At 44.1% G+C, this 25,140-nt stretch overlaps 1 long non-coding RNA gene and 1 pseudogene across 1 annotated transcript in view; one reads left to right on the top strand and one right to left on the bottom strand.

The window, feature by feature from the left end:
- The first annotated feature begins 316 nt into the window (after nucleotides 1-316).
- LOC136157121 (mitotic checkpoint serine/threonine-protein kinase BUB1-like) lies at nucleotides 317-12,127 on the top strand (annotated as a pseudogene).
- Nucleotides 12,128-16,713: 4,586 nt separating this feature from the next.
- LOC136157808 (uncharacterized) overlaps nucleotides 16,714-25,140 on the bottom strand; it is a 31,613-nt gene continuing 23,186 nt past the window's right edge. The window contains exons 2-3 of the long non-coding RNA XR_010661280.1: nucleotides 18,475-18,616; nucleotides 16,714-18,382 (exon numbers count right to left, since the gene is read on the bottom strand). This is a non-coding gene — a long non-coding RNA (uncharacterized lncRNA). The remainder of the gene's footprint in view (nucleotides 18,383-18,474; nucleotides 18,617-25,140) is intronic.

Below are 25,140 nucleotides of genomic sequence, written 5' to 3'. Positions count from 1 at the left end.
AAATTAAAAGAATGTAAAATGAGTCATAATGGGAAAGCCGAAGAACGATAAAGAAATGGACCCCTTGTGGATTAATCCACAGCATGCTCTGCTTTCATAACGATGTTCCAAATAGACTCAATACTTATGGGCCTTTCCATTGTGTTTTACCTTTTTTTTTTTTTTTTTTTGCCATTTTTATCTGTTAATGATGAGAAATTGAAGGACATTTTAAACTTAAACTTTGAAACTAAGCTACTTCAGCTAATTCCTTTAAAACACATTTCAAAAATGAAGCTAAGCAGTTGAAACTGCTGCTAGCCTGGGTCCTCTCACCATGGATAACCCAGAAAATGTTTTTCAAATGTCTGAAGCCCATATGCAGAGCTACAAGGGCTATGACCCACTTGGTGAATGGAAAAGTTACATGCGATGGGTAGAAGAGAATTTTCCTGAGAATAAAGAATACTTCAGTTCAGTCGCTCAGTTGTGTCCGACTCTTTGTGACCCCATGGACTGCAGCACGCCAGGCCTCCCTGTCCATCACCAATTCCTGGAGTTTACTCAAACTCCTGTCCATTGAGTCGATGATGCCATCCAACCATCTAATCGAACCATTCTCTTCCCGCCTTCAGTCTTTCCCAGCATCAGGGTCTTTTCAAATGAGTCAGTTCTTCAAATCAGGTGGCCAAAGTATTGGAGCTTCAGCTTCACTCCTTCCAATGAATATTCAGGACTGATTTCCTTTAGGATTGACTGGTTGGATCTCCTTGCAGTCCAAGGAACTCTCAAGAGTCTTCTCCAACGCCACAGTTCAAAAGCATCAATTCTTCGGTGCTCAGCTTTCTTTATAGTCCAAATCTCACATCCATACATGACCACTGGAAAAACCATAGCCTTGACTAGACAGACCTTTGTTGGCAAAGTAATGTCTCTGCTTTTTAATATGCTGTCTAGGTTGGTCATAACTTTCCTTCCAAGGAGTAAGCGTCTTTTAATTTCATGGCTGCAATCACCATCTGCAGTGATTTTGGAGCCCCAAAATAGTAAGTCTGTCACTGTTTCCATTGTTTCCCACCTATTTGCCATGAAGTGATGGGACCAGATGCCATCATCTTAGTTTTCTGAATGTTGAGCTTTAAGCCAACTTTTTCACTCTCCTCTTTCACTTTCATCAAGAGGCTCTTTAGTTCTGCTTCGCTTTCTGCCATAAGTGTGGTGTCATCTGCATATCTGAGGTATTGATATTTCTCCCAGCAATCTTGATTCCAGCTTGTGCTTCCTCCAGCCCAGCGTTTCTCATGATGTACTCTGCATATAATTAAATAAGCAGGGTGACAATATATAGCCTTGGTGTACTCCTTTCCCAATTTGGAACCAGTCGGTTGTTCCATGTCCAGTTCTAACTGTTGCTTTTTGACCTGCATACAGATTTCTCAGGAGGCAGGTCAGGAGCTCTGGTATTCCCATCGCTTGAAGAATTTTCCCCAGTTTGTTGTGAACAACTTCATCAGAGCATCTAATGATGGAATTTTTAGATAAGAAGAGATATCACAATGACCAAGGTTCATCAACTATTGTTTAAAATTTTCCGAGTGCAACAGTGACCATCACCATTTTTTTCAGTTTCTGTACAACCACGGGATGGGAACCTGGTCAGCTCCTCTGGCGAACCTAGGGAGCTGCTGCAACAACAGTACAGGGTGTTTCAGACATGCCTCACTGAAACCGTTTGCCAACTCAAGCGAGAACCTCAGAACCTCTGCTTGATGCTCAGATTTTGAATCAAAGGTAATATCAAAATCAAATCCAGGAAATAACTCAGCCTGCATTTCTAAGAGTCCACAACTTTCTGGAGCAACACCTGCAGCTGGTAATAAAGGGTCGAACATGGAACAAAGAGTGATCACGATTTCTAAATCAGGATATTCTGCACACCCATCTGTGGCAGACAAAGCTGATGTTGAGCAGTTTGTCATATATTGCAAGGAGAAGCTTATTCACACAGAATCAGAGTTTTCCTTCAAAGAGCTGAGAGCCCAGAAATACAATCTACGGAGAGAGCATGAACAATGGGTAAATGAAGAGAGACATTATATGAAAAGGAAAGAAGCAAATGCTTTTGAAGAACAACTATTAAAACAGAAAATGGATGAGCTTCATAAGAAGTTATACCAAGTAGCAGAGATGTCTCATGAGAAACTTCCCTCCTCCCAGGGGACATCTGAAGTCAGTCCAGCATGTTTGGGGCCACACACAGACTCCCAGCAGGAACTAAGAGCTCCAGGTCTTCCAGCCATCCCTCAGCAGACCTCAAAGAATGAGGACGAGAAACCCAGAGAGGCCACTTCTGTCCCTCTTATGGCAAATGCTGTCACCACTGCTTTGGTGTTCCCAACCATCAACCAGAGTGTAGCTTGCCCGGTTCCTTTGGCAGGCCAGCCAGTGATGGACACCATGTTCTCAGGGGCAGCAAAGATGCCAGGTGTGTGAACAAAAGTACTCATGAATTCAGGCCACAGAGTGGAGCAGAGATAAAAGAAGGGTGTGAAACACAGAGGTTACTAACACAAGTTCCTTTCACACAACTCCAAACACATCACTGGCACTGGTTCAGGCAACACCATCCAAAGTGCAGCCATCACTCATAGTGCACACAAAGGAAGCTCTCGATTTCATCGTGAGTATGTTTCAGGCTCCTACAGTTCCTGATATTTCTGATGACAAAGAGGAATGGCCATCTCTAGGTCAAAATGAAGATGCGTTCGAAGTCAAGTTTCAAAAAAAATGTAACATCTTCTGGGGCTTGGGGAGTCAGTAAGATCATCTCTTTTTTGTCATCTGCTTTTCCTGTATTTGAAGATGGAAACAAAGAAAATTATGGGTAACGACAGCCAAAGAAATAAACCTGTAGGAGCCAGGACCTTTGGAGAACATTCCATGAGCTGGTTTCCTACAAAACCAAATGAGGTGCCTCATACTGATGAGTTTCTGGATGATTCAGCCGTGGGGGGCATCCGCTGCAACAGAAGCCTGGTGCCCAGCCCCAAGAGCCCAGGAGACTTTAGGTTCGCCGTGCAGCTCGCGTCCACAGGCTTCCCATGGACTCCGTGCACCCACTGGCAGATAAAGAAAATATGGTAGGAAACCAGCACACCCATGTGACTTTGGATTCTTTCAAAAGAAACAAGGTGGAACCCTTGAAAGAGAGAAAGTTCGGTCCAGTTGAAGAGATAAGATGAGACAGTGTGCCCCACAGATGTCCCTTCTGTGTCCTTGCTCTGTCTGGGCCGGCCTGCTGCAGCCGTGCTGACCAGCAAGGCAGAGTGGGACCTCAAGTCCTGTGAAGTCACAGACCCTGGCTTTGCCTTTGAAGAGGATCCGGCAGAAGCCAGCGCTGGGCTCCAGGCTGAGCTGATGCAGGCTGGCTCACTTGGGAATGTAGACACTCCAGACTTCACTGTTGAGAATTCCTGGGATGAGGAGTTGATTCTCAAACTTTTATCTGGGCTTTCTAAACCAGTGAGTTCCTATCCAAATACTTATGGATGGACATGTAAGCTTCCAGCCATCAAGCCTAAGACTGAATTCCAACTAGGCTCTTTGCTGGTCTACGTTGATCACCTTCTTGGAGAAGGGGCCTTTGCCCAAGTCTGTGAAGTTACCCATGGAGATGTGAACAATAGCAACAATAAGGAGAAATTTGTTTTGAAGGTAAACAATCTGTACATTATAGAAATGAATTTTAGAAAATAAAAACATTAAGCTGATGCGAGTGTGTTAAACGGAGAAGCTAGTCAGAAACCAGCTCTCCTGAACTCCAGGTGTGCATGCTCTCCAAAATGATGCCATCCAGATTACAAATGTGGAGGGCCCTCGATGTGAATAGGGAGCAAAAAAAAAAAAAAAAAATCCATCTTACAAAGGAAATTGGGCATCCTAAATTGGTTCAATGAAGTGGTGGACCAACTGCACATTCCACTAGGAGAATTGCTTTCTGCTGTCCTCGAGCAATGGAGGGAGGAAGAATACATTACAATAGATGGCACTTACCCTGTATATGACTGAATTAAGAATTCTCCACATTGATGTATTCCTAACCACTGAATAGGGGGAAATCAGACTCAGTTAACAGTCCCCTTCCTCTCTTGTAATCAACACTGCAGCTCTGCCCTGTCTTTAGGAGAACTATCTCACTGGTGTAAAGCAATGCCACCTTCCTCCACTGCGACCTCACAGACCCTCCCTGTAACACAGACCCAGAGCTGTGGACAACTTGGATTCAGTAAGATTTTGCTTCTTCATATGGTTTGTGTCACAGACTATTCAAGTGTGTATGTCCTCCCTGCCTCCCTGGAAGCCATAACCACAGCTGTCTTTCCCTCTCTCTGGGTGGATGGGCTCAATGATCATGGAGGACTGGGTATATTTTAAATGTCCAGCTGACTCCTGGATGTTGGCTGGTGGTCATATTAAGAGAAAGGAGCCCAAATACACCTTGATAATGCCGAGGCTAGCATTTTAACACACAGCTTTAGAAAATGAGCAAACTCTCAGAGACCAAAAAGTGACTTTTGATTGGAAAGTACCCACTGACTTTGGAGGTGGAAAAGAGGAGGTGGTGGAAGCTGACAAAATGAGTCTGAATTCATTTGAAAGACTGAATGCAAGAGAAAAGTCAAGAAATGCTCTAGAAATTGTGAGAGAGACATAGGCTCCTCCCATCCTTCTCCCATTTAAACATAAAATTATTGAAATTGAAGCTGTGGTTTTGGTACAAGAATAGACAGATCCATGAAACAGAGTGGAGATTTAAGGAAAAATTTGCCTCTATACAGCATATATTAAAAGTATTATTATAATTAGCATAACATATGTTCAGCTGCTATAACAAAGAGGCCCCCCCCTAGTAAGGCACTCAAATGCAAAACAGATTTTTTTCCCTTTCAACTGATAATAGCCTAGAAGTGGGTGTCGGGGTCCAGGGTGGTCATAGGCAGCTCTGCTTCATGTGGTCATCCAGAAACCCAGTTATATCCATCTTATTGTGCTATCACCCCCAGGAAACACCCTCACCCAAGTGGTCAAAGCTGACTCACCAGCACAAGTCTATATATAAGACTCTGGGAAGGGGGAGTAAGAGTGGAGGGGAAATGGGGCTTCCCTGGTGGCTCAGTGGTAAAAATAAATCCCCCTGCTAATGCAGGAGACAGATTCGATTCGTGATCCAAGAAGATCCATGAAACAATTTAAAAGAAAAGAGTGGAGGAAAGGTCAAAGAATTGAAAAACTCCTGAGCACACAGAGATTTGTACACAAATGTCCAGAGCAGCAGCAACTACTATTCATAGTAGCCAAAAATCGGAAACTTCAGTGTCCCTCAACTGTTGAAAGGATAAAGTGTGTTATACCCATACAATGGAATATTATTCAGCAATTAAAGAAAATGAAATACTGATATATGCTGATATGGATGAACCTTGAAAACATTATGCTAAGTGAAGGAAACTAGACACAAAGGTCACATATACTATGATTCCATTTATATGAAATGTCCACATTAGCCAATCTGAAGAGACTGAGAGTATTGTAAGTAGCAGTTGCTTAGGACCAGGATGGGGAGCAGTAATAGGAAGTCACTGCTAAGGGATGCAGAGTTACCCTTTGTAATGATGAATATATTCTAAAATTAGATAGTGGTGATGGTGCACAACCCTGACCATATTAAAAACCACTGACTTGTATACTTAACTTTTTCTAAACTTACATTTTTTGGCAGCATGTGGGATCTTAGCTCCCCAAGCAGGGATCAAACCTGTGTCCCCTGCCATGGGAGCACAGATTCTTAACCACTGGACCACCAGGAAAATCACCTATATGCTTTAAAAGGGCAAGTTTTATAGTATGTGAATGATACCTCAATCAAACTGTTAAAAAATTACAGTATAGTTGGACCCTCTTATCTTACTCTGTGTGACAATTCCAGATATTTCAAGGATTTAAATAAAAAACTAGAAAATTTGAAATAAATATTTATACAAGCTTGAGGAGAGAAAGGATTTCTTAAACATGATGCTGTAGTAAGAAATAATCAACTCAGAATTAGTTATTTAATTAATTAATTAATTAATGGGCATACACACCAAGGAAACCAGATCTGAAAGAGACACGTGCACCCCAGTGTTCATCGCAGCACTGTTTATAATAGCCAGGACATGGAAGCAACCTAGATGCCCATCAGCAGATGAATGGATAAGAAAGCTGTGGTACATATGCACAATGAAATATTACTCAGTCATTAAAAAGAATACATTTGAATCAGTTCTAATGAGATGGATGAAACTGGAGCCCATTATACAGAGTGAAGTAAGCCAGAAAGATAAAGAACATTACAGCATACTAACACATATATATGGAATTTAGAAAGATGGTAATGATAACCCTATATACAAAACAGAAAAAGAGACACAGATGTACAGAACAGACTTTTGGACTCTGTGGGAGAAGGCGAGGGTGGGATGTTTCGAGAGAACAGCATGTATATTATCAAGGGTGAAACAGACCACCAGCCCAGGTGGGATGCATGAGATAAGTGCTCGGGCCTGGTGCACTGGGAAGACCCAGAGGAATCGGGTAGAGAGGGAGGTGGGAGGGGGGATCGGGATGGGGAATACATGTAACTCCATGACTGATTCATGTCAATGTATGACAAAACCCACTGCAATGTTGTGAAACAATTAGCCTCCAACTAATAAAAATAAAATAAAAAAAAAAAAAAAAACATACTTCTAATAAAAAAAAAAAATAGTGCTGCAATTAAAAAAAAAAAAGATTTGCCCCAAGATCAAGGTACAGGGTATTAATCACAATATTGTTTAAATATTTTTTTAAAATTAGAAGAATTTACATGTTATAATGTAAGCTTATATTTAAATTATAATACATTCTTAAAATACTATATAGGCATTTTGTGTCTTACAAACTTAAATATTTAAGACATGACACCATAAGACTCCTAGAAAAAAGCATAAACTGGCAAAACATTCTTCGACATACCAGTGTTTTCTTAGGTCAATCTCCCAAAGCAATAGAAATAAAAACAAATATAAACAGATGAGACTGAATCAAACTTACAAGCTTTTGTACAGCAAAGGAAATCATAAACAAAACAAAAAGGCATCCTATGGACCAGAAGAAAATATTTGCAAATAATGTGACCAACAAGGGCTTAATTTCCAAAATATACAAACAGTTCATACAACTCAACAACAACTACCAAAAAATCCAAATTAAATAATGCCATTTGCAGCAACATGGATGGACCTAGAGATTATCATATTAAGTGAAGTAAATCAGAAAGAGAAAGACAAGTATCATATGATAACATTTATATGTAGAATTTAAAGGACAAAGGAATATATCTATGAAACAGAAACAGACTCTCAGAGAACAGACTTGTGGTTGTCGAGTCGGGGAGGTAGGAGAGGGGTGGATTGGGAGTTTGCAATTAGCAGATGCGAACTATTATTTATAGAATGGATAGACAACAAAGTCCTACTATAGTGTGGGGAGCTATATTCAATATCATGTGATAAACTATAATGGAAAAGAATATGCAAAAGAATGCATATATGTGTGTATAACTGAGTCCCTTTGCTCCACAGCAGAAATTAACGCAACACTGTAAATCAACTAAACTTCAATAAGTTTTTAGAAAAGAATACTTTACATCCATTTTCAGTGGTATAAACAGAGATCAACAGTCAAGAGATGAAAAAAGCAGATGAACAAACAAGAACAATACCAAATTGTTTTTTTTTACTATATGAACTCAAAAAAAGTCTAAGGGGACATACGCCCAACTACTGATAGCTACCTCTGAATGGTGAGATTATGGGAACTTTAAAATTTTCTTCTTGTTATTTATCTAAATTAACTTTCGTGTAATGAACAGGGAATGAAAAGGGAGGCTATTCTTAAAACTTTTTAATAATGCAGAAAAATATTTATGGCATGAAGAAATGCCCATATAGTTAAAGCTATGATTTTTCCACTAGTCATGTATGGCTGTGAGAGTTGGACCATAAAGAAAGCTGAGCACTGAAGAATTGATGCTTTTGAACTGTAGTGCTGGAGAAGACTCTTGAGACTCCCTTGGACAGCAACGAGCTCAAACCAGTCAATCCTGAAGGAAATCAACCTCAACTATTCATTGGAAGGACTGAGGCTGAAGCTGAAGCTCCAATACTTTGGCCACCTGATGCGAAGAGATGACTCACTGGGAAAGACCCTGATGCTGGGAAAGATTGAAGGCAAAAGGAGAAGGGGGTGACAGTGCATGAGATGGTTAGTGGCATCCAATGGACATGAGTTTGAGTGGACTGCAGGGAATGGTGAAGGACGGAGAAGCCTGCTGTGCTGCAGTCCACGGGGTCGCAAAGAGTCAGACACGACTGAGCAACTAAATGACAATATATTAAATAGTATGTTCAGCCTGATCATACTTTTTATTTCAGAAACTCCTTTATTTTTATAAAGTTAGATTAATGGTCATTGTGTGCAACTATAGCCGAATTGCAGCATGTTCAAAAACACACCTACCTCAACAACCTCCTACAGCTTTAAAAAGGTACAGACGTTGTGTTACCCATTGGCCTGATCACATTCTATAAAAGCAATATTTACACACACGCACAGGAAAAAAGAAATTGTTAACAGTGGTTAGCTCTGGGTGGTAGAATTATATGTGACTGGAAAAATTATTTGTGTAAGTTTTCTAACATGAACACTTTTTTGTTGTTCAGTCACTCAGTTGTGTTCGATTTTTTGCAATCCTGTGGACTGCAGCACACCAGGGTTCACTAACATTGTAAATCAACTATATTCCAATAAAAATTTAAATATTTGAAGGTAAAGGAAGAAAAGGCTCACAGGTCTATATTATGTGTATGTATGTATGTCATGCTTATTGCTTAGATACTGTTAGGAATACCTGAAATATCAATGTAAAGTCTTATAACACAGAGTTCCAAAGAATCGTACAAGCTCCAGTGAAAACTTCACCTTGTTGCTCCTGTAAGTATGTTGAACTCCTTTACAGAGCTCGGGAAATCAGTGCTTCACTTTGAATGGGGGGAAAAGTCATTCTGCAGCTTAACATGAAAAGCATATCCTCTCTGTAGCTTGAAAGGACACTGGAGCTGATGATTTATAAAAAATATATCAGCTGCAAGATAAGAAGAAACCCATCCGAGGTCTAAATGCATCTGATACATCAGTTTAAAAGATAATTCCACCAGGACCCTTGGGATTCGGGGAGAATGGCTACCTAAGAAAAAGAAAATCGGTGGGTTCCTGTAATAAATGAAACCAAGACATGGGCAGCCAGGCCATGACAGTCTTCACTCACATGCTTATCCCTCTGTGCAAGGTGACAGGGACCTAACAGATGGGATTGATGGCTGTCAGGCCCACAGGTAACACCCACTCCCCGTGACTACCAACCAACACAGATGGGGCACATAGCACAGGCCAGGCACTGTCCTAAAGCTTTAAAGTCCAGTGCAACTCACCTAATCCACAAAGCCATCCTGTGAAGTAACTACTATGTTTATCCCCATTTAACAGATGAAAAAATTGAGGCAGTTTATTCCAGTTCACTAAAGAGTCGTTTTTGGTTGTTTTTTTTTTTTTTCATTTATTTTTATTAGTTGGAGGCTAATTACTTTACAATGTTGTAGTGGTTTTTGTTATACATTGACATGAATCAGCCATGGATTTACATGTATTCCCCATTCCAATCCCCCCTCCCACCTCCCTCTCCACCCGATCCCTTTGGGTCTTCCCAGTGCACCAGGCCCGAGCACTTATGCATCCAGCCTGGGCTGGTGATCTGTTTCACCCTAGATAATATATATGTTTTGATGCTGTTTTCTCCAAACATCCCACCCTCGCCTTCTCCCACAGAGTCCAAAAGTCTGTTCTGTACATCTGTGTCCCTTTTTCTGTTTTGCATATAGGGTTATCATTACCATCTTTCTAAATTCCATGTATATGCATTAGTATACTGTATTGGTCTTTATCTTTCTGGCTTACTTCACTCTGTATAATGGGCTCCAGTTTCATCCATCTCATTAGAACTGATTCAAATCAATTCTTTTTAATGGCTGAGTAATATTCCATGGTGTATATGTACCACAGCTTCCTTATCCATTCGTCTGCTGATGGGCATCTAGGTTGCTTCCATGTCCTGGCTATTATAAACAGTGCTGCAATGAACATTGGGGTGCACGTGTCTCTTTCAGATATGGTTTCCTCGGTATGTATGCCCAGAAGTGGGATTGCTGGGTCATATGGCAGTTATAATTTAAGGAGTCATCTTTAGCCAAAATATGAATCCAGGAAGTGTGACACCAGTTCCCATTCATCCAAACTTTCAGTAAAATGCTCAGAATAACCCCACTGAGGGCCAGGCCTATAGGGGTTGCCTTTACTAAGCCCTTTATTCTTGACCTCAAGGCTGGTCAGAGTGCCTTGACCAGCACTCCACTTTCCAGGGTGACCCTGAACCCCACAGACACGATACCCAGGAGGTTGGGCAGCATCAGTTGGAGAAGAAACCAAACCCACAAATCCCAGAAGACATTTAGCAAACCGACAACTATTTACCAGGCCACTACAGTAGGGGGTCCTGCCCCAGCAAAGGGGACTAAGAGTACCTACCTAACATGCCGTCCCTGCTTTCAGGGGTGGATGGGGGCATAGAACATCACCCAGCACAATTACAGAGCCTGGACAAGCTCCAGGAGCTCTGGATCCTCAGGTTCCTCTAACTGCCACTAGAAAATATTCAGGAAAAAAAAAAATTCCAGATAGTTCCAAAGAGCAAAACTTGAATTTGCCCCATGCCCAAACTGTTGTTTACATTGCATTTTTATTTAAATTGCATTTTAGTTTGCACAAAAGCATTGAACCAGGAACGATAACACTGTCCTAATTCTAATTCAGTTGATCTCAATTCTAAGCTTGAAAGTACTACTAGGATTCTTCCCATTCTACAGATGAGAAGACTGAGTTAGAGAGCTTAACTAACTTGCCCAGAGTGCTAATAAGTAGCAGAGATGGGATTCAAACCCAGGCATCTGATCTACAGCCTGTGCTTCTCGTCTCTGTGCTATAGAATGTACTTCCAGGTACATGTCTTGGATGTCTGTTCTCTGTCAGACCTTGTTTTAAGTATTTTAACTAAATCATGTTGTTTGAAATACCCTCAAAACACTGTCAGGAAGAGCCAGGGAAATAGCCAGTGTCTTAACCTGAAACAGGTTCTTTGTTAAAAGAATTCCAAATGTACACAGCAGAGTGGTTAGCAGATAGACTTTTGTCATCAGATTGACCATGATTTAAATACTGATTCAGCTATCTATCTTTTTTTTTTTAATATTTATTTATTTGGCTGCATCTTAGCCTGATCTTAGTTCCCCGACCAGGAATGGAACCCAAGTCCCCTACATTGGAAGGCAGATTCTTAGCCACCAGACCACCAGAGAAGTCCTGTCAGCTACCTTTTTATTTCTAATTTCCTTCCCCTCTTCACTGTCCATCTGTCCACTCAAAGAATTAGAAGAAACACACTGAAATGCGGGTCACACTATCCCCAGAATGCTGCTGCTGCTGCTGCTAAGTCGCTTCAGTCGTGTCGGACTCTGTGCGACCCCATAGATGGCAGCCCACCAGGCTCCCCCGTCCCTGAGATTCTCCAGGCAAGAACACTGGAATGGGTTGCCATTTCCTTCTCCAATGCATGAAAGTAAAAAGTGAAAGGGAAGATGCTCAGTCGTGTCCGACTCTTAGCGACCCCATGAACTGCAGCCTACCAGGCTCCTCTGTCCATGGGATTGTCCAGGCAAGAGTACTGGAGTGGGTTGCCTTCTCCCCAGAATGATGAGAGCCACTGAAAACCCTCCATGTCAGTGGGGAGACATTTGCTGCAGGTGGCAGGGCTGGGGAAGCCAGAGAGCATGATGCCCCAAATCAATGACCCTCAGAGTATGATTCTCCAGATGGGTGGCAGCAGCATCACCTGGGAAACTTGTTAGTGATGCAAAACCTCCTGCCCCCCCCCCCACCCCCGCCGCAGGTCTGCTGACCCAGCAGATTTGGCGGGAGGCTCAGTGAGTTTGGACGAGGCCTGCAGATCACCCAGTTGCACACTGAAGTTCGAGAGCCACAGCCCCAGGAGAGCTGGGCGATGGGGGGAGGCCCCAACCTCAGAGCACAATGTGGACAACCAGTAACTAGTGACTAAGGACAACAATGTGAATTCGCTCCCTTAACAAGTCAGGGTGGATTCAGTGCTTTCCCCAGGCTAGCATCACTACCCGTGGCCTTCCGATCGGAGGGAACCAGGAGGTATTAATCACAGAAGCTACTGGAGGTGCCAGTCCCCCAGTGGCTGGTTGGAGGCAGGGCAAGCATGTGAAGAAGTTCAGACCTGGGCCGTCTCTATTTTAACTGCTGGAGAGAAGCCCCTAGAGGGCAGGGACTAACCCCAGAACTCTCACTCCCTTGGGCCACATGCTTAGCTGGCCACTCCCTCCCCTAGACTTGTTCAGCGCATGTTCCTCCTGGACTTCCCCTCCACCCCATCTGTGGTTACCCTGGACAGTCACATAACCCACTCCATGGTCTTGACCAGCACTCTGCCCTCCAGGATGACCCTGAACCCCACAGACACAATACCCAGGACGTTGGGCAGCATCAGCTGGAGAAGAAATCAAACCCACAAACCCCAAAAGACATTCAGCAAACTGACAGCTATTTACCAGGCCACTAGGGCAAGGGGTCCTGCCCCAGGAAAGGGGACTAATGTACCTAACATGCAGTCCCTGCTTTTTAGGGGTGGTTGAGGGTGTAGGACATCACCCAGCACAATTACAGAGCCTGGACAAGCTCCAGGAGCTCTGGATCCTCAGGTTCCTCTAACTGCCAATAGAAAATATTCAGGAAAAAAAAAAATTCCAGAAAGTTCCAAAAACCAAAACTTGAATTTGCCTCACACCTGGCCTGCTATTTACATTTCATTTACATTGTGTTAGGTATTAATGGTATTAGGTAGGTTATATGCAAACATTAGGCCATCTTATATAAGGGACTTGAGCAGGCAAGGATTTTGGTATCTGCAGGGTTTCCTGGAACCCATGCTCTTCAGACACCCAGGGCTGACTACAGAGACATGGGAGGAGGTAAAGCTTGCAGCCAAGTGGTCAAAAACCTTGGAAACTAGAGTAACAAATTCCAAACAGATTCTATAGGCCAGGGTTTCCCAAAGTGTAAGTATATTTCTCAGAATATTCTCTAGGTAGAATTTTAATACATATTATAGGACAGTCCATGGGGTCGCAGAGAGTCGGACACGACTGAGTGACTTCACTTCACTTCATGGGACTAAAAGAGTTCTAGCACCCATACCAATAGGTAAGTCTCAGGACCCCAGTCAGGCATCCTGCAAATCCACTCAGCTGTGACAGTCTCTACCCAGAGATAGCATCAGATTCCACAGCTTAGGGGCTTGGCCCTATAAGACTGCCCCTGCTCCATTCGGACTAGTCCAGGTTGTCACCTATGCTTCTGATCAACCAGCTATATATCAGAGGTTGCTACAGCTTTCTCAGGTTTGAGTAGTTTCTCGGGTTTGAGCTGCTAAAGCAGCTCATAGAAACATTTTATTCACCAGATGATTGTTATTGCTGTTTAGTCACTAAGTTGTGTCTGACTCTGCGACACCAGGGACTGCAGCATCCCAGGCTTCCCTGTCCTTCACTGTCTCCTGGAGTTTGCTCAAACCCATGTCCACTGTGTCAGCTTTCACTTTACTATACCATCAGGAGAGGATGTGACTCAGGAACAGACAGACTGACAAGATATGTAGGGAAAGGGAAGGGGGTCTGGAGAGTCCATGTTCTCTCCAGGGACCACTGTCCTAGCACCTCCATGTATTCATCAACCCAGAAGCTCTCTGCTGCTAAGTCACTTCAGTCGTGTCGGACTCTGTGTGATTCCATAGACGGCAGCCCACCAGGCGCCCCCGTCCCTGGGATTCTCCAGGCAAGAACACCGGAGTGGGTTGCCATTTCCTTCTCCAATGCATGAAAGTGAAAAGTGAAAGTGAAGATGCTCAGTAGTGTCCGACTCTTAGCGACCCCATGGACTGCAGCCAACCAGGCTCCTCTGTCCGTGGGACCCTCCAGGCAAGAGCACTGGAGTGGGGTGCCATTGCCCTCTCCACAGAAGCTCTCTAACCCCCTCCTTTTGATTTTTAATGGCTTGACATCCTTACATAGGTATGATTGATTACATCATTGGCCACTGGCCCCTCTCTGCTGGGTCAGGGGGTGGGATTAAAAGTTTCAACCCCCCAATCACAGGGTAGACTCCATGGCAACCAGCCCCCACCCTTAAGTGCCTCCAAAAGTCACCTCATTAGTGTTAACAAGAGACACCTTTGAGGCTATCACCACTTAGATAATCCCTAGAGTTCAGGAAGCTTTCTGCCAAAAACAGGATGAAAACCATGTGCTTATTTCTTACTATAAATCACAATATCCCAGACAAAAGAGTCTTGCAGTCTCATAGGTTTTAGTCCTGGATTGGATGGTTTCACAGGTATCTTACCTGCAGGTATCTTACCTCTTCTGTGAATCTCTGGAGGGGTACGTCGCAGGCTACATTTTACAAACATTTCAGTACAGAACCCTTTTACTGAGGGCTAGTGTGCCATGTCACAAACTCAATTTGTAGATTCCAGTCGGTGGGTCAGTGGGTCTGTTCCTGCTGTGATTTCCTCAGCAGTTTTTTGAAAATACAGCTTCAGAGGTCTCCTCATGGCTCCTCTGAAGCAGTTACTGCCCCAGATGAGTCTAATGTATCATCAGGCCTGTGAAAGTGATCATCACCAGTGAAGATGAAAAGGGACAGCTGGGGTGAAGAAGGAATTATAGGCAAAACTGTAGGGTTTAGATATGGGGCCATGAGTGGGATGGGGATCAGTGAGGGGCTGTGGGGGCTGTGAGGGGGTCTGGGGCACTGAGGGAATATGGACGCCCTGAGGGGGAACAGAGGTTCACAACGTAAGGAACAGAGACTGGAAGGAAAACCTGTAGAAACAACCTACACTCTGTGGAGGGACCCGTGGTTCACAGACTATCTTCCAACATACCAGCTGTCTTTCTTACAATCCCATGAGGTGGGGAGGAAAATTACTTCTGTTTTCCTTGGGTTAAGGAAACCCAGACTATGTGGACAGGAGTTTGTTTTTCTTTACGTTGTCCCATATCCGACTCCTCTCTGCACTCTGAGGAATTAGTTGAGGTGAATGAGGACCATCAGCATCCCAGGCAGCAGACATCAGCCCAGACCATGCTCAGGGCCCATTGTCACTGTTGTCACTGCCTTGCAGGCCCTGGGAGGCCATTTATTTGCCCTTTTTACCAAATCTGGCTCCCCGGCCTTCTCTCCTGACCATGGTGTGAGCCACCCTGTCTCCCTCCAAACCAACCTTTTCTAAGTTAGCTAGGGTAGGCTTCCATGACTTGTAAGAAGCTTGGCTTGAATGAGAAAGGTTAAGTGTGGGCATGAACCTCCATTTCAAAATTCATAATTCACATCTTCCTCTGTGCCCAGCTGGAGGGCTGAAAAGTATGAGTTCGATTTTAGTCTTCTGATAGTGTCAGTGATGAATGTCCAAGTGGGAATTTCTAGTAGGCATTTGGAGATAAAGGTCTAGTCTATGGGGTAGAGGTCAAAGTAAAAATATGGATTTAGGGATCGATTCCACTAAAAGCATGGATATGAATGAAAGAGCTTGTAACATAGGTCAAGTTGTGACAGCAAGCACTGAACACATTTTGGTGAGCCAAGGTGAACAGATTTGTTTGCAAAGACCTAAGAAAACTCTGGAAAGAGAAGAAACACAGTTTGGCAGAGGGAAGTAGAAAGGCAAGACGTTTGAGAAGATTCAGAGTCGGATGCCACCTGTGTTTAGAGAAGCAATTTCTTAATATTGAAAAGTGACAGTAATACCAAAAAAAGCAAAACTTTCATTCAACAGTATGTACAATATGATACTATTTTACTTTTTTTTAATATATATATTTGCATCAGTCTGGAAGGATCTACATCAAAGCATTTGTAGTCATTATCTCTGGATGCTACAATGACAATACTGGCTTCTCTGTTTTCTTTTTTTCCACATTAACCATTCACTGATTTTTTTCCAATACAATTGATAAACCACAAAATTCACCATTTTAGAAGGTACATTTTAGAAGGTACAGTGTTTTTGAGATTATTCACAAAGCTGTACAACTATCATCACTATCTAATTCTAGAAAATTTTCACCATTGCAAAAAGAAATCCTGGGGACTTTCCTTGTGGTCCAGTGGCTGAGACTGTGCTCTCAATGCAAGGGACCTGGGTTTGATCCCTGGAGAACCAGGGAACTACATCCCACATGCCACAATTAAAAAGAACCTGAGTGCTGCAATGAAGATTGAAGTTCCAGGATGCCACAACTAAGATGTGGCACAGCCAAACAAATATTAATAAATATTAAAATAAATGCAACAAAAAAAAATACCTTATATCCATTAGCACCCCCCATCCCTGCCCTCCCTCCCAGCCCCAGGCAATCATTAATTACTTTCTGTCTTTATAGAGTTGTTTATTCTGGATGTTTCATATGAATGAAGTCATGCCTTTTGTGACTGATTTCTTCACAACTAGAATCATGTTTTCAAAGTTGATCCACTTGTAGCTGTGTGCATACCTTACTGTTGCCAAATAAAATTCGATGGTATGGCTGTTCAACATTTTTTAAAAATCTATTTCATCTATCCAGCATGTCGACAGACAATTGAGCTGTGTCTTTCCATCTTTTGGCTAGGGCCTCAGGTGGCTCGTGATAAAGAATCCGTCTGCAATGCAGGAGACTGGGGTTCAGTCCCTGGATTTGGAGAAACCTCTGGAGAAGGACATGGCTACCCACTCCAGTATTCTTGCCTGGAGAATCCCATGGGCAGAGGAGCCTGGTGGGCTAGAGTCCATGGGGTCACAAAGAGTCAGACGTGACTGAGCGACTAACACTTCACTTTAGCAATCCTGAAGTGAACATTTATGAACAAGTTTTTGTATGCATGCATGTTTTCACTTCTCCTGAGTATACAACTAGGAGTGGGACTTCTGGGCTGTATCTATGTTTAACTTTTGAGGAGCCACAAAAGAGTTTCCAAAAGGTTTGTGACCTTTGACATCCCCACCAGTAATGTAGGAACATTCTGGTTGCTTCCCCTTTTCCCTAAAACCTGTAAACTTACAAACTTCACTTTTTAGAAAGGATGGAGTGCACATGTGCTAAGAGGGACCCAAAATTCATCTTTTTTCCCCCAAGAAATTTTATCCTTTTCTGTGATTTTTTTTCCAGATGAGAGATAAAGCATGCAAAGATTCCCTTTAATAATGACAGAGACATTGGCATTTACTGGATTTTTATTTGGCCTCTGGGAGGTTAATGTTGAACTTTGTGCATGTATTATCCCACTGAATGTTTTTGGCTGTGCTGGGTCTTTTATCCAGTCTTCAGGCTTCTCTAGTTGTGGCATGTGGGATTTAGTTCCCTGACCAGGGACCAAACACATGCCCCTGATTTGGCAGGTGGATTCTTAATGACTGGACCACCAGGAAAGTCCCTATCCCACTGAGTATATACAGGAAAACCCTGAGCTTGGAACCTATTCTAGAGAGGAAGACGATGTGGTTTTGAGCAAAACTTCTGCCCCAAAGCTGAAATTCTTAACCATCCACTGTGACAGCTCAAAACCCACCTTTCCTTTTGCTGTTTCTGGCTGTACACACCATGTGTCATTTCCATATTTTCCTAGGGGGAAAAATCTTTCTCCAGATGATTTTTCACAAGTCAGTCAGGTACAGTTTATCATACTCTTGAGTGTCAACAAATTCTGGAGCTGCAAAACCTATAGCCTATGTATAAATAATCGGATTCAGTGGTGTAAATATTAATTCAATGCTTTAAAAAAAAAAAAAAACCTTGTTTCTCTGAGTTGATATAATACTTCTTTTCTTCTGGATCTTTTATTGGCTCATTGGCACCAATAGGAATGGATTTTAAAACTGATTAGCCCGGAGAAAGACACTGTAATCAAATAAATCTCAAGTTAGCCATGCTTTCCATTCTGTTTAGAGGTGAGTGTTTTTTTCACCTGTGCCTTGTTTCCCAAAGAAAGCGTGGTAGCTTTTGTGTCTGAAAACACATTCGCTTCTGTGGTTTTCTATGCCGGCAGAACCAATTCTGTTTGTAACTGGCCCATTTCAGCTCCCGAGACAGCCCTGTGGAGGAAAAGGGATGTGAATAAGATCTGAATAAAGCATATTATTAGATCTCCAAGAGAATCAATAGAATCTAATGTAGTTTTCCTTGCCTTGCATCAATAAAGCAATGTTGTCACGGAGGCATTACAATATTGTCTTCGCATGTGGGTCTGAAAGCTCGTTTTGTGCCACTGGTGGTGCTGCTGGCTGGTTTGCCTGAGTCGTCTGTCCTAAGGACTGATTTGCTTGGTTCTGAAAAGCATAATTGCTGCATCCATAATTTAAGGCTCAGAACATCTAAAGTGTTCTGGGGGAGACAAATAGATGTTATTTTTATTATCTGCAGTTTATATAAATAAATGTTAACCTGGAAAGGTGACATGGTCTAAGTCACACATTCAGTTGCATTTGGCAGGTCGATGTACAATTCTAGGCTGAAGCTTAGTTTGCTTAAAAGTGGGAGAAATCTGGGAAACCACAGGCTCACCCATTATTTCTTTGCTGGTGAAGTTGAGACCAGTTGGTAAAAGACTGCAATGGGTTGAACTGGCCCCAGAATTCATATGCTGGATCCCTACATCCCAAGTACCTCAGAATGTGGCTGTATTTGGAGATAGGGCTGTTAAAGAGGTAATTAATTTAAAGTGACATGATTAGGGTGGGCCCTAATTCAATATGACTGGTGTCCTTGTAAGAAGGGGAAATCTGGACACAGACATGCACAAAAGGAAGACAATGCAAAGACATGGGGAGGGGGTGGGGAGATGTCCCTGGTCATCCAGTGGTTAGCTGCCAATGCAGGCGACACGGGTTCAATCCCTGGTCCAGGAAGATCCCACATACCACCAAGCAACTAAAGCCTGTGGGCCACAACTCTAGAGCTGAACTCAAGAGTTGGTGAGCCACAATAAGAAAGCCACTGCAGTGAGAAGCCCACACACCACAACAAGAGAAAGCCTGTGTGCAATAACAAAGACCCAGTGCAGTCAAAAATAAATTAAATAAATGAAAATTTTAAAAAAACCCAAACAAACACAGGGGGACGACAGCCACCCAGAAGACAAAGAGAGAGACCTGGAACAGACCATTCCCTTATCGCCCGTAGAAGTAACAAACCCTGTCCACACCTCAATTTCACATTTCTAGCCACCAGAACACGAGACAAGAAATTTCTGTTGTTTAAGCATCCCGGTCCCTGGGGGTCTGAGCGAATGGACACAGGTGCCTCTGCTGCCACTTTGGTACTGATGGCCCAATGTCAGAGGCCCCAGGTCTCCTGACATTCATCTCAATGCCCCAAGATGGTGCCTATGAGCTTTACTGAGCGAAACCCAGAGACCCCAGACATACCAACTGTTCAGTGCTCAAATGCGTCATGTTTTATCTTAGATTTTTATCTTAGATTCCACGGAGATCAGTCTTCTCTTTGGTCAGGATGTCATCCCTCGGCAAGTCTGAATGCAGGATTTGAAATTCGAACCATTTGGTCAACTAGTCTGGTCATCCTAGCTTTCCTGCTCCGGGGCTTCTTGCTGGGGAAATTTTCTCCAGGGAAACTTTCACTCCTGTCTGGGTTCCCAGAAGTTGCATCCACCCAGACCTTCTGTTTGGACATCCTATGATTTTGTGAAAGAGGCCCCTTTGCTCTTGTTAGGCATGCGTCCCTCTTTCATGGGGCAGGGTCCTGCCTTCTCCATTGGGGCCCTTTTCCTAAAGAAGGAAGAGGACAGAGTAACAAGGCACCATGTGAAGTGCTTGCCAGGCACCATCTCACTTAATCTTCATAATCTCCCTGAGGAGGGGCAGCTACCATTGCCTCCATTTGCTAGATGCAGTAACTGAGGCACAGACCGGATAAGTGCTTGACCCAAATTCACACAGCTCACGAGTTGGGGAGGCGGGCAACTTTGCTTCTGCTCTCTGACTCAGGCCTGGAAGCTTCAGGCACCACTGCTCCAGGAAAGGGTGGTCTGCAGCAGGAGGCCCCCTGAGGGCTCGGTCACTGCTCCAGAACGGGATAGAGACAGATCGCAAGAATGAGCGCAGCACTTAGGGGCATCCATGCCAATTCAACAGCAGTGCTAGGTCTATGAAGCCTTATCATAAAAAAGAAATGAGTTGTATTTTATACAAGCACCTCATTTTTTATCTTATCTGCAATCAAATCTCATTGCAAATAAGAAAACTGGTCCTTGGGATATCCCTGGCGGTCCAGTGGTTAGAACTCCACACTTTCACTGCTGAGGGCCTGGGTTCAATCCCAGGTCAGGGAACTAAGATCCCACAAGCCATGCAGTATGGCCAAAAAAAAAAAAGTGAGATCATTTTTATACAACACAACATGCACAAGGCTGACTGTGCTGTTGCTTTATAGGAAGGTCCAGATGCTGTAGAAGTTTATGAGCAGCCATCCCAGCTCTCATCACTCATTTCTCAATTATCCTGGGAGAAGTAGGTCAGGAATGGAAGCAGGCCCGGGAGGCTGGGGGCTGTAGCAGGACAGCAGGCGACTGGCCCTGCCATCAACGATGGTGATGTTGGCTTAGTCCATGACCCGCCATGCACCTGGCTCCCCATGAGGGTTTGGAGTCTTGTGACCCCATCCTTCTTGATGAAGTCACTTTCTGCAGCAGCCATCCAGTTCTTTACGTAATCAAACAAGAAGCCAAATGGACTGAAATGAGCCTCCCTTCCTGCTCCCTTCTTTCTCCAGGCTGTGCTGTTAATAGGAAGGTAGCAAGAAGGTAAACAGCCGAGAGGAGGAAGAGACCCGAGCCCTGACAAACAGCCAGTCCTCTGAGATAAACTCGCCCCCAAGGACTAGGGGAACGGTGGCTTCAGCCTCCTGGAATTGTCAGCAAACTCTGTGCTTGTCTCTGAAGTTCCATTGCTCAAGAAGCTGTATCTGGTTTCTCTTTCCTGCCCAACAGATACCCGTGGTTTCCACTGGCCTCACGCCACACCCCCTCCTGTGGTTCCTTCCTCCTTCCTCTCCTGCTCTTCCTCCAATGGTCCCGGTCCTCCCGTCCCGTCCTTTAACACCCACCTAGCATTTACAGTGGACAAAGCACTTTCATCAAATTCTCGTGATGTTGATGTACTGGCTTCTGAACAAAAATCACCAGATCTGAGTGTAATTTTTGCCCTGCAAAAATTGGGTCATGCAATCAAGGATGGTTTATGTACTTAAAGTACCTCCTGTGGGTCTGGCAAACCTCATGAGGCCAGGGGTGGGGAGTAAGCTCCTTTTTATAAACATGGAAGGAGGCTCACTTGGGTGCCTGGGTACAACGGGATGACTTGTGATGTCCACTGGGCTTAAAAAAAAAAAAAAACAAGCACAGGGTTGTCACGTGCTGACTCACGGTCAATGCAGTGCAAGAGGCAGAGGCGGCTCAGCCCTGGATCTGTGTGATACCAAAGGCCCTTCTCCTTCACCAGATGTCCTGTCCTGACCTCTGTGCTTACCCCTTTGGGGTATGGCCTTTAGGATGCCTGAGCAGCTAGTGAGAGAGGCAGATCTAGAGCCTCTGGGATGCCCAATGGAGAAGGAGGGTCCAGACCAGAAGGACCAGGTCTCCACCCAAAAGCCGCAGAGGCTTGCCCCCTAACCTGGACAGCAGGTCAAAGGCGGCTGCCGGGATCCTGGGGTGGTTCCATCTGGAAGTAGGGGTGGTGTGTTGTTGTGACATCCCGGTGACTTGGGACTGGATACTTAATGGGGTTGAGGACACTAACAGGTCAGTCCTGCCCCACATGCCAGAAGGGCCCCCCGAAGATCACTGAGTCCCTAAAGCCAGCTCTCTTTTTGCATTTGACCCCTCACTGCTGTCTTGCCATTGACCCAGAGGACACCATCCAGTGCTTCTGGAGCCTGCAGCCTGCTTTCAGGCTCCTGGAGAAGCAAGGCATTCAGAAACCCGTGACCACCCCTGCCTGTGCTCGGGGCTTTTAATCTCCTTAATTGAAATTGATTGGCCTCTTGGGAGGCAGCACTCCATTGGCCCTGGGCTTCAGCACGTGATGGACTCTGGTTTCATTCTTATAAAGCCCAATCGACACCCCAAGGCATCTGATCTCCCGGAATCCTGGGCCCCTTTCCTAACCAGGAGCAAAATCAGAAACAGGCCCACTTGACAAAACAGCTCAGGAAATAAAAGCGTCTGATAAAAATAAGGGGAGAACATTCCTGTCCCATTGTGGCTTGGCAGGACACAAAAGGCTGGTCAGAAACCCCATTACCTAGGAGAGATGCAATCACCCGGGGACGGAGCCGCAGCGGGGGCTGTGAGTGCCTCTGCAGCTCACAAGATAAACAGGCTGGGCTGCAGCGTCTCGAGTGGCTGCAGAAAAGATAAAAAAGGAAGAAAAGTGAAAGCGCATCTTCAGTGAAAAGAAAACTGAACACGCAGAGAACAGTTTGAGGGTCCAGATTTGTGTTCATCCAGACACATAACAGTCCTCCCCGAAGTGGCTGGAGCTGCTTCACAAACCGGTTTGGCAGGTCATAGCTCTTGGCAAAGCTTCTGATAGGGCTCCTTCCTCACCAGGCTGATTACATATCCTGGCAAATAGCCCTCTGGGAGCTCTCCCGGGAAGGGCCGTTGGGTCATTTCACCAACCGGCCTCCTGGCTTGATAGGGCCATGCCAGGGGACTGGGCCACCTTCTGGCTTCTAGCCTCTGCTCTCTGTCTCCACACTGGCTGCGCAGGTGGTACCTGGAAACAAGACGCACCTTAGAGGTAACAAGACAGAGCGCTGACAAGTCAGGTAATCGTTAGGAGTGACAAACTCCCACTAAGACCATCTAGCAGCCCCGCCTCCTAAAGATCAAGTCAAAGGGACCACGATATGCCATTCCCAAATACACTACTTTGGCATCAGGATTATTACTGATTATAAACTGAAGGCAAGCGAGAATCAACACAGTGCTAAATGAGTTCTCGTCCCTCCCCTTTTCTGTCTAAAAACAGGGCATAACATTCCCTTGGGGAAGGTTCCCCTCCCCCTGTACTAGAAAGAGATTCTTATTAGCAAGACAGAGTCATCACCAAGACGAATCTGCATACACAGACCTTGTTAAAATAATCCTTGGACTTCTCTGGTGGTTCAGTGGTAGAGAATTCTCCTGACAATTTGGGGAACATGGGTTCAATCCCTGGTCTGGGAAGATCCCATGTGTCATGGAAGAACTAAGCCCATGTGCCACAACTACCGAAGCCCTTGCACCTAGAACCCAGGCTCTGCAACAAGAGAAGCCACCGCAATGAGGAGCCCAAGTAACCACAACTAGAGAGTAGCTCCCTGCTCACTGCAGCTAGAGAAAAGCTTGCACAGCAAGGAAGACCCAGTACAGCCAGAAATAAATCTATAATCTTAATAAATAAATAACCCTTATCTTCCATTAGTTTTCCCCCTTATATTTCCTTGTCACTTCTCCACAAGGTATCATCCCTAGAAGCCCAAACCTGCTTTCCTTTGTTGAAGATGACATATAAATCTCCAAATCAAGTCTACCTTGAGTTTCACTTTTTTCTGTGAACTCTAAGTAAAATATTAATAAAATTTGCCTTCCTTTTCTCCTTATAATCTGTCTTTTGCTGTTTATATTCGTAGGCCCTCGAGTACTGAACATAAGAGAGTAGTGGAAAAGTTTTTCCTCCCTCCTAGAAAGTCCAGAGATCCAGATTTTAAAAGGGATCCAGATTGTTTGCTGCAGAAAGTTCTATTTTCAAATAGATTCAAGTTGAAAGTGGCTCTTAATCCCCACTTTCTCCAACAGCAGAAGCATTAAACCAGAGTGAACTCTGTAAAAACAAGAGCTGTATCATGGAGCTAGTGTCTAAGGATGCCTAACGCACAGTAGGCACTCAATAAACAGTTAAGTGAATAAATCAGTGGATGGATGGATGGTCGGATGGATGGATGTTGGGTCAAATAAGATTGGAGCAACTGCATCACGCAGAAAGTAAAATTGTGGACTTCCCTGGCGGTCCAGTGGTTAAGAATTCACCTGCCAGTGCAGGGGACATGGGTTTGAACCCTGGTCTGGGAAGATTCCACATGCCTTCAATTCCACTAAGCCCTCGAGCTACAGCTACTGAGCCCACGCACCATAACCACTGAAGCCCTATAGCCCGGGTTCTGCAACAAGAGAAGCCACTGCATTGGGAAGCCTGTGTACCGCAAATAGAGCAGTCCCGGCTTGACACAACAGAGAAAGCCCACATGCAGCAACACAGTGCAGCCAAAAATAAATAAATTAATCAAAATGTTTATTTTTTTTAAAAAAGTAAAACTGTAGCTTATTAAATACAGGCTCCTGTAATATATCACCAAGACAACCTGTTGATAAAGCAGAGCTCCCAGCAGTAACAGAGGTCATTACTCGCCAGTCTCGACAGTGTCTCTGAGTCAGGCAGGTTATTTATCAGGTTGAAGGTGGGTCTTTCAGGTGGGGCTCATTAGGATTGTGTAGGTTCTTGATGTAATAGCTCAGGATTGTGGGCACAGCAAGGTGTGGTAACAATCATTTGATGTTATCTGCTGAAAAGCTAAGCAGTTTTAAGTGGGTTTAGGAGAAGTTCCTAAAACCATAAAATTATTTACAGCTTTTATCTTCTTGGGCAAATGTTTCTACAATCGTTAAATCATGTTGGTAAAGACAGGGGAATCAAGTCGTCAGTAAGGACTGCATGGTACTAGTCACATTAGTACAGACGTAAGTAAGCTTTGTGGATGTGGATGTGTTCAGGCCTCAAGCCAATGACCTTAA

The sequence above is a fragment of the Muntiacus reevesi genome, chromosome 2 (assembly GCF_963930625.1).
Source record: "Muntiacus reevesi chromosome 2, mMunRee1.1, whole genome shotgun sequence".
NCBI classification, from domain to species: domain Eukaryota; kingdom Metazoa; phylum Chordata; class Mammalia; order Artiodactyla; family Cervidae; genus Muntiacus; species Muntiacus reevesi.
Note: the sequence above shows the minus strand (reverse complement) of the source record. Positions and strands in the feature narration are given on the sequence as shown.